Source organism: Zalophus californianus, chromosome 1 (genome assembly GCF_009762305.2).
Source record: "Zalophus californianus isolate mZalCal1 chromosome 1, mZalCal1.pri.v2, whole genome shotgun sequence".
In the NCBI taxonomy this organism is placed as follows: domain Eukaryota; kingdom Metazoa; phylum Chordata; class Mammalia; order Carnivora; family Otariidae; genus Zalophus; species Zalophus californianus.
In genome coordinates this window covers 158568685-158579110 of record NC_045595.1, presented here as the reverse complement: position 1 = coordinate 158579110, position 10426 = coordinate 158568685, and the positions used below count along the sequence as shown (strand labels likewise).

Sequence of the window (10426 nt, the reverse complement as noted above, 5' to 3'; positions counted from 1 at the left end):
AAAAAAGGAATTGATAAGGTGTTGTTTGAAAAAGGGAAAAAGAAAAATTCAAAAAAAACAGTTAAAAAAATTAACTTTGAAAAACTAATGAATTATGGTAAAAAAGCCATGAATTCTATGTGCAGTATTCCCCTAGCGCTGGAGTTCTCCCGTTCTCCTTGATCGGTAAACTTGGTCTTGGCTTGCTGGCTGTTCGCGCTGATCTTCTGGGGGAGGGGCCTGTTGCCGTGGTTCCCAAACGTCTTTGCTGGAGGCAGAATTGCCCCGCCCTTGTCGGTCCAGGCTAAGCAAGCTGCTGGGGTTTGCTCTCAGGAGCTTTTGTTCCCTGCAAGCTCTCCGTACAGCTTTGGAGGACCAGGGTGAAAATGGTGGCCTCCCAATCTCCACCCGGAGGAGCTGAGAACTCGGGGCCCCGCTCCTCAGTGCGCCCCCAGAGAAAAGCAGTCACTCCCGTCTCCCTGGTCTCCGGCCACACTCCATGCTCACCCGGCCTGTGATCGAGCGTTTCTATGTCTGGCACCCGACCCCGCGTGGAGTCTCCAAACCCAGCAGATCCCTGCGGTGCGCTTCCGCTCCGCTCCTCCCTGGGGAGGAAGGGGAGTCTCCCCGGGTCTGTCGCTTGTTGGGTCCCTGCTGGAGGAGCAGTGGCCGCCGCGGATCACAGTTTATGGCAACCCCGAGCTGAGAGCCTGCGCCTCGGCTCCGTCTCTGCAGCCGGCTTCCCCACTCCGATACCTGGGAGCTCTGCCGCACTCAGGCACCCCCAGTCTTTTTGTGACCCCAAGGGTCCTGAGACCACACTGTCCTGCGAGGGTTCCATCCCCCGCTTAGCCACTGGAGCGACGTCCCTCAGCGGAGCCGACTTCTAAAAGTTCCGATTTTGTGCTCCGCGGCTCTATCACTTGCCAGAAGCGGCCGATGGAGGCCCCCTCCCCCGCCGTCGATCCTCCCGAATATCGCCTCGGATTCACTTCTCTGCACATCCTACCTTCCAGTAAGTGGTCGCTTTTCTGTTCAGAGTGTTGTTACTATTCTTATCTTCAATCTCCTGTTGAGTTCATAGGTGTTCAGAATGGTTTGATCCCTATTCAGCTGAATTCCTGAGACCAGACGAAATCCAGGTCTCCTACTCCTCCGCCATCTTGCTCCGCCCCCTGGTATTTCCATTTTTAATTTTTTTTTAATTTTTTTATTTGACACAGAGAGATATAGCGAGAGAGGGAACACAAGCAGGGGGAGTGGGAGAGGGAGAAGGAGGCTTCCCGCGGATCAGGGAGCCCGATGTGGGGCTCAATCCCAGGACCCTGGGATCATGACCTGAGGTGAAGGCAGACGCTTAATGACTGAGCCACCCAGGCGCCCCTCCATTTTTAATTTTTTGAGGAACATCCAACCCAGAGTGGTTGCACAAGTTTACATTCCCACCAACAATGTGCGATTTTTTTCTTTTCTCCACATCCTTTCTGACACTTGTTATTTCTTGTCTTTTTGATACTAGTCATTCTGCCTGGTGCAAGGTAATATCTCCTTGTGGTTTTGATTTGCACTTCCCTGGTAGTTAGTGATGTTGAACATTTTTTCATGTGTCTATTGGCCATCTGCATGTCTTCTTTGGAAAAATATCTGTTCAGGTCCTCTGCCCATTTTTTAACCAGATTTTTTTTTTTTTGGTGTTGAGTTTTATAAGTTTTCTAAGTATATGTTTTGGATATTAACCCCTTACTGGATGTATCACTTGCAAATATATTCCTTCATTCACTAAGTTACCTTTTTGTTTTGTTGATGGTTTCCTTTGCTGTGCAAAAGTTTTTTATTTTGGTGTAGTCCCAATAGTTTATTTTGTTTTTGTTTGCTTCACCTCAGGGGACATATCCATAAGTATGTTGCTAAGGCTGATGATCAAGAGATTACTCCCTATGTTTTGTTTTAGAGGTTTTATGGTTTCAAGTCTCACATTTAGGTGTTTAATCCATTTTGAGTTTATTTTTGTGTGTGGTGTAAGAAAGTGATCTAGTTTTATTCTTTTGCATGTTGCTATCTTATTTTCCCAACACCATTTGTTGAAGAGACTGTCTTTTCCCTGTTGTATGTTCTTGCCTCCTTTGTCATAGATTAATTGACCATACAAGCATGAGCTTATTTCTGGGTTCTATTCTGTTCCATTAATCTATGTGTCTATTTTTGTGCCACTGCCATACTGTTTTTACTACTCTCACTTTGCTGTATATCTTGAGCTCTGGGATTGTGATACCTCCAGCTTTGTTCTTCTTTCTCAAGATTGCTTTGGTGAGTTTTGTTTTAAGATGCTGAAATGCTTAAGAGAATTATATGTAAATGTATACTTTATTTTTAGCTTTATTAAAGTCGTTTATATGTTTACAAGGTATGTTTTTGGGGTTTGTATATCTGCTTTCTTAAGTGCTTGAGATTCTTGAGGAAATCCATTATATGAACTATGACTGTAGCTGGAATATTTATGGGAATGCAAGTAACCAGGTCTGTAAATGTGTTTAAATATGTAGGAATATTCAAATTATCAGATTTATACATTCATTTGTGAATTATATACATTTAAAATATAAAATACTTTTATATATATATAATCTAAAGGATTATGCAAATTTTGCTTGTCAAATGTATAAGCTAACCAACAATAAATACAAACTGCATTTAATTTCAAACTAAAAATTTTTAATTTACTAGATTCTTGCTATTGTATTTAAAAGTTTAGAGAAAGTATGTTTTTCAATTTATAAGTGTAGACTATTGAATGTCAGTGATAACACGGGCTACTGTAAGTACTGTTTTTGGTACACAAAAGCCTCTATTTGATTAAGAAAAAAAAAGCCCAACTGATGTCAGCCTGGGACAGTTCTAAGAAATCTTTCTGATGAAAGTGACTCTGAGTCTGGAAATAAGGAATCTGAAAAAGTTAGCCAGGACAGAGAGAGCCTGAGCAGGAGAGAGGAATGACAGTGTGAGGAAACACAGCATTTCAGTCTTATTGGAAATAAAGGATGAACTAGGAAACTTTAGGGAGTTAGATGCCAAAACTCCTTATTAGGAACACTATCCAAGAGGCAGCTAAACACAGATCTCCAAAAGGCCTCCCACTTCTAAAGCATCGTACACGTACTTGGTATGGTAAAAAATGAGTCTAACTGCTTTCTTCCAGAACTCTTTTCCATGAAGAGGCCTTGGTGGGCAGCATAAATTGGAAACAAGGCTTTGGATTGTGCTTCCTTCAACAGAACCCGGTGCCAGCTCTGTGGCTCAGGAAACAGAGCTAAATTTTATCTTCCAATCCTCTCTCTTTTTAACCTAATACACTTTTCTGACAGGCAATGGTACAGTCAAGCCTCACCCCTGGTGGCCACAGGGTCTCCATCTGCCTTGATGTCAACACACAAGCATCAATGGGAGGAAGCAGAAAGCAAATCAGGAGGAAACATATGAGCAGAATAAAATGTGAACAAGACTTCTGCCCTATGGCTGGCCCTCCCAGGCTACAGGGACTCCTCCTCCTGCCTGACCACTCCTCCAGAGCCTTTTCCCAGCTTCACTAGGGTTCAACCACAGGCAACTTTGGCTGCTTCCATGCATCTGCATTCTCAGCTCAGGGCCTTCATTGACATTTGCTGTCTCCTCTACTGGAATATGAACCTTCCCTGTTTTGTCCCCTCCTAGACTTCCAGGATCCAGAATAGCATCCTTACAGAACGACCTCTCAGAGAACATGTGTGGGGGCCCGAGTGGGGGATAGGAACTACGAGAATACTCTTTCAATGGCCTTTTCAGCATTTTCTAGTTCTGTTCACCCAAGAGGCAGATAGGACCCTTCTGGGCAGCACCAGATTTGTTCTCTGCCCTCCACACAGGAGAGGCCCAGCCAGCACCCGTCAGACAGTTTTCTGGAAAACTCAGGAAGCAAAGTCTTTTAAAGGCACAGATGGACTGTGTGTACTCAGTCTTTTTTTTTCCTTCTTCTTCTTTCTTTTTTTCTTCTCATACCGGCTGTTTTAAGTCCTGCTCAGCCCCACGGAATAAAAGACCAGAATAAAGTGTAACCGAATCCAAGTCCATCTGCCCAATGTGCAGCAAATCTAATCACTGAGACATCAGATTTGCAGCAAGCCAAGAGTTTATTTGAGAAGCAGCCAAAACAAGGAAAAGAGATGGGAGGACAGCCTCAAATTTGGCTCCCGGAAGGGGGAGAGAACAAGTTTTTTTATGATCCTAAGTGTTGAGATTACATACATATTGAGAAAAGGGTAGGGAAATTTATGAATATTCATGAGGAAAGGTAGAGCATGCACATGGAATGAACATATGTAATATATATCCCGTGTTAACTTTGGGGTAGAGACTTAACATCATCAGAATGAGGCAAAGTTCATCCCCTGACATCAGGAGGTTATTTTAGGACAAGAAGGGGCTATGCTTTGAGAGCCAGTATAAACTGGATGCGGTCTTAGGCTCATTATCTCGGGTAAGGAAAGAAGGCCTTGCTTGTTAAAAGACTGGAACCGTATTAGTTGACCTTGAGTCCAGGCTTTTGCAGAGAGAGCTAGTGGATTTGTTAGTGGGGTCTGAAAAGACACAATAGCTGATTAGGGAGAAGCAGTTCTCTGAAAAATAAGATTTAAACTTTCTGCTAGTTTCAGTCTTATTAACCCTATGGGGCATGGTTTCAAAAAGAGGGCCAGGTTGGCAGGCAACAGTTTTGGGTTAACACTGTCTCTTCCATTTACTAGTTCTGTGACCTCGAGTAACTCACTTATCTTTCCTGTATCTCTACATAAAATGAGTTAAGACAATACTTGGCTCATAAGGCTACAGTGAGAAACAAAGAAGATAATGTTTGCAAATATTTAGTAAAGGTCCTTAAGAGATGTGCACTGAATTGTTAACATATGTATATATTATATGTTATAGGTATTGCAATATAGTAAATATGTTGTGGGTTTTTTTTATTATGTTATTATTAGTTATAAAATGCAGGAAAATTGTCACTTGCTTTCAAACTATTTTAGATGACAAGATTTTTTAGAGGCACTTCAGTTTCTGTAAATGTTTAATTCTATTTTTAATAGACTTCTTCCTTTATAGTTGTGTGTGTGTGTGTGTGTGTGTGTGTGTGTGTGTGTGTTTTAAATAGACTTTAGTTTTAGGTTCACAGAAAAATTGAGCAGAAGGTGTGAGGTTTCCCATATATTCCTTGCCTTCCTCCCCCATACAGCCTCCTTCATTATCAACATCCTGCACATAGTGGTACATTTGTACCCACACTGATACATCATTATCACCCCAAGTTCATACTACACATTAGGGTTCGCTCAGTGTTATACATTCTATGGGTTTCAACAAATGTATAATGACATGTATCTACCATTATGGTACATATAGAATAGTTTTACACCCTAAAAATCCTGTGTACTCCCTTCATCCCTTTTTCCCCCACCCCAAGCTCTGTCAATCACTGGTCCTTTACTTTCTTCATAATTTTGTTTTTTTTCCAGATTATCACATAGTGGGAATCATACTGTATGTTGCCTTTTCAGATCTGCTTCTTTTACTTAGTGGCATGCATTTAAGTTTCTTCTATGTTTTTTTTTTCATGGTTTGATAGCTCCTTTTTTTTTTTTTTTTTTTTAAACACTGCAAGACAGTCCATTGTCTAGATGGACCACAGTTTGTTTTTCCATTCACCAAGGACATCATGCTTGCCTCCAAGTTCTGGCAATTGTAAACAAAGCTGCTGTAATCATCCTTATGCAAGTTTTTATGTGGACATAAGTTTCAACACCTTTGGGTCAATACTAAGAAGTGGAATTGCTAGATTGTAGCTAAGAGTATGTTTAGTTTTGTAAGAAGTTGCCAGAATGTCTTCCAAAGTTTTATATTCTCACCAGAAATGAATGAGAGTTCCTGTTGCCCCATATCTTGCCAGCATTCGGTGGTGTTAGTATTTGGGGCTTGGGCCATTCTAATAAGCGTGTAGTGGTAGCTCATTGTTGTTTATACAGGTGCTTATTTGTCACTAGTATATCTTCTTTGATGAGGTGTCTTGTTCAGGTCTTCGGTCTTTTGAAAATTAGGTTATTCATATTCTTATTCTCGTTCTTTGTATATGTTAGGTAACAGTCCTTTATCATGTATGTATTTTGCAAATATTTTCTCCCCGTCTGTGGCTAGTCCTTCCATTCTCTTGACTGTGTCCTATGAAGAGGAAAAGTTTTTAATTTTAATAAAGACCAGCTTATCAATTATTTTTTTAGTAAATTGTGCCTTTGGCGTTGTATCTAAAGACACATCACCAGCTGTCTCCCTCTTTGGCTGCTCCTGGTCCTGCTGTATATTCATTCAGTGTGGACCTTGTATTTCTTTTGTGAAGTGGCAGCTGAGGAGACTGGCGCACACCATGGCCAATAAAAAGTCCAAGGAAGGAGTCAGAACTGAGAACAACGATCATATTAATTTGAAGGTGGTGGAGCAGGATGGTTCTGCAGTGCCATTTAAGATGAAGAGGCCCACGGCACTTAGTAAACTAATGAAAGCCTATTGTGAATGACAGTTTGTCAATGAGGCAGATCAGATTCCGATTTGATGAACAGCCAACCAATGAAACAGACACTTCTGCACAGTTGGAGATGGAAGATGAAGATACAATTGATGTGATGTGTTCCAGCAGTAGACAGGAGGTGTTTACTAAAAAGGGAACCTGCTACTTCAAAACTCTGTCCCTCCAGACCAAAGAGGACCTTCTCAATTCGAAAACTGCAATTTGCTCCCACCACATCCTGACTGCTACAGTAGTTTTTCTCGATTCTTTCATTTTCCCCTTCCCCATTCCTTTATTGCATATAATGTAACTGTATGTGCAGAAGCATATTGCATTTTTTTAACTAAATGGCCAGTGATATGTTTTGATTGACATCAAATGGACATGAGATGGGGAAAAATACTGATTCTGTGAAAACACCCCCTTTCTCCATTCGTGGCATTCAGCTCCTATCTTTATATCTCAGTAAGTTATTTTGCTCTCACTGTTTAACAAAAAAAGAACAGCATAAAGGTCCTTGCATACCTTGTTCAATTGGAGAATTTTTGTTTTTCATTTGTCATTGCAAAACCAAGGACAATTTTATAACATTTTTTGTATATAGTTGTTACATGTAGGGCAAACTCTCTTTAAGTAGGTATCAATTACTTTAAAAGAAATGAATCCTAGATGGTTTTCCCTTCAAGTGAAGTGTCTCATTGTTTAAATAAACTTCTTGTTAAAAATGAAAAATAAAGGTCATCACCATACTCAATGTCACCTGTATTTTTCTCCTATGTTATCTTTTTGGACTTTTACAGCTTTGCACTTTATATATTTAGGTCTATGATTCATTTTGAATTCACTTTTATGAGGGGGGGAAGGTCTGTTTCTAAATTCATTTTATTATGTGTGGATGTAATAAAAGTTCTCCCACTATCAGTTGTCAAAAAAGATTATCTTTGTTCCATTGTTTTGCCTTTGCTCCTTTGTCAGGAATCAGTTGACTATATTTTGGGGATCTATTTCTGAGCTCTCTAGTCTGTTTCATTGATCTCTTTGTCTTCTTTTTCACCAATACCACACTATATTGATTACTGTAGCTTTATAGAAAGTCTTAAAGAGGATAGTGTTGGTCTTCTGACTTTGTTCTTCTTCAACATCGTGTTGGTTATTCTGGGTCTTTTGCCAATTAACATAAATTTTAGAATCAGTTCGTTGATACCCACAAAATAATTTGTTGAAATTTTGATTGGTATTATGTTGAATCTGTAGATTGAGTCAAGAATAACTACCATCTAAACAATAATGAGTCTTCCTGTCCATGACCATAAGATATCTCCCCATTTAGTTCTTCTTTGATGTCTTTTGTAAGACTTTTGTAGTTTTTCCTCATATGGATTTTGCACATATTCTGTTACATTTATTCCTAAGTACTTTCTTTCAGGGGATAATGACATAAATGTTATTGTGTTTTAAATTTCAAATTTCACTTGTTCATTGCTAGTATATAAAAAAGTGATTGACTTTTATATATTAATCTTGAATCCTATAATCTTGGTATAATCACTTATTTTTTCAGGTTTTGTTTTTTGTCAGTTCTATCAGATTTTCTACATAGATAATTATGTTATCTGTGAACAAAGACACTTTTATTTCTTCCATCTCAATCTGTATACTTTTTGTTTCCTTTACTTGTTTTATTGCTTTAACTAGGACTTCCAGTACAATGTTGAAAAGGGATGGTGAGCGGTGACATTCTTGCTTTGTTCTTGATCTCAACAGAAAAGTTCTAGTTTTTCACCATTAAGTATCATGTTAGGTAAATTCTATTTTTGTTTATTTATTTGACAGAGACAGAGAGAGCACAAGCTGGGGGAGCAGCAGAGGGAAAGGGAGAAGCCGACTACCGAATGAGCAGGGAGCCCCATGTGGGGCTCGATCCCAGGACCCTGGAATCATAACCTGAACCAAAGGCAGATGCTTAACAACTGAGCCACCCAGGCGCCCCAGTTTGAATAGAAAATAACACTCAAGTATGTTTTCATGCCTGATTTTAAATAAATGCTGACAATTAAGATACTGTATTTTTCTTCCAGAGTGACTTCTGGGGAGTCTTGGAATGAAGCCCACTGATAGAAGTGAAATTCTAATAAATTTGCCACTGATTAAGAACATTTTAGGTCTGGAGTAGTTTTCACTGCCTTGGAAGACAATGCTGAGCTTCCTTGGGGGGCCTCTTGAAGAAGTTGCCTGCCGATTAATGGATGATAGCTAACTCACAATCAAATTTTGATCAAACTACAGGAAACGTGGACATGGAATTCAGGCCCAGTTCACTAATGGTTGTTCAAACATTGAGAAAGGATCATTTCCTTAATGTAGACCCTGTGCTTTTCAGTACTGAATTCAATGGCAGATATAAACCAGGTTAAACGGGTTCCATGACATGTTCTGTGGAGTCATATTAATGCCTTGGGTCCTAAAGGGCATTCTAAAAAAAGTATTTTATCATATGTTCAGACTTTTTATAAAACTTCATTATGGATAGAAAACAGAGAGACAATGTGGTTAGTAAAATCCTCCCAAATGCCAGCAGAATGGACTCCATAAGGCTCCTAGGCCCTCTGCATAAGAGGGTTTCAAGAGGTTTGTCTTCTCACTCCCCTTCAACTTCAGCTACTGAAGATTGGCAGGGGACAAAGCAATGAGTTTGTGTGTGTATGTGTGTGTGTTGTTATTAAGAAAGCATTTATAAGGCATACAGGATAATATAATAAACATGTAATGCAAACCCACAAAGTTTAAGAAATAGATCATTGTCAACTACTGACATTGTTTAAACTCAAAGGAGGGCAATCTTAGTATTTATTTCTTTTTCTAAATTATTAGAGTTTTGTTTTTTCTTGATTGCCTTTGGAAATAATAAATAATATGTGGGAACCAGATGCCTGCTTATTGTGCCATCAAGCATTATATTTACTGCCAAACAAGGACACCTGTCCCAATGACTTTGATTCATTTACTCATTTATTCAATAAACATTTCTTCTATTATATGATAGGTCCTTTTGTTTTACTTGGCATCCTATGATGGTGTTCTTAATTTAAGATGAGATGATTCCCACAGCTTATTCCTTGTGCCATATTGTCAGTCTCAGGGTTCTTTCCAACTCACCCATGGGAAAGGTTTTTGCAACTTTGTTCCTCCCCAAAGTAAATTGATCCTCCTTGTCCTTGCCTATACCTACATACTTGTTAAAATTACTAAGTATCTTCCCTGGATTTTCAGGGACAGTTCTGTCTTGACATGTTTGTCTCATGAAATATGCTAATTATAGTTATGTGTAAATGACTTCCTTGTACTTGTCTTTGTTGAGAATATAGCCTGTATATTTGTCACACGAGGGATGGTACTCTATAAATATTTGTTGAATAAATTGATAAATATGTTTCCATTGGAGGCAGAATTTATTAAAAGGAAAAAAATATATCACACTCACTTTTCAGCTAGATTATTTTTAAGGAGAAAATAAGATCCTTATACTCCTGCCCATCTCTGCCTCAAAAGTCTCTGTTACAACCTTTCATACTGCTGTGTTTGTGCCCATGTGTACACTTTTCTGACTAGAGTGAGCTGTCCCTCCACTTCTGCTCCACGTATGTAAATCTTTTCCATCCTTCAAAATCCTCCAGGAAATTTCCCCAGGATCTGTTTCTATGCTTCCATTGACCAGTCACTAGGCATGTAAAGACCTAGGGATAAAAAGAGAAAAATTCAGATCATTTTTTCTAAGCTTTTGATTCTTGTTATTTCCTAACTTCTTTTTTTAAAAAAATAAGGGGATGAGAGTAAGTGGACTCCTCCATATCTTTTCAATAAGAT

The 10426-nt window shown here is 39.3% G+C and overlaps 1 pseudogene; it reads left to right on the top strand.

Moving 5' to 3' along the window:
* Positions 1–6421: 6421 nt before the first annotated feature.
* On the top strand, positions 6422–7478 carry LOC113918562 (annotated as a pseudogene).
* Positions 7479–10426: the final 2948 nt, after the last annotated feature.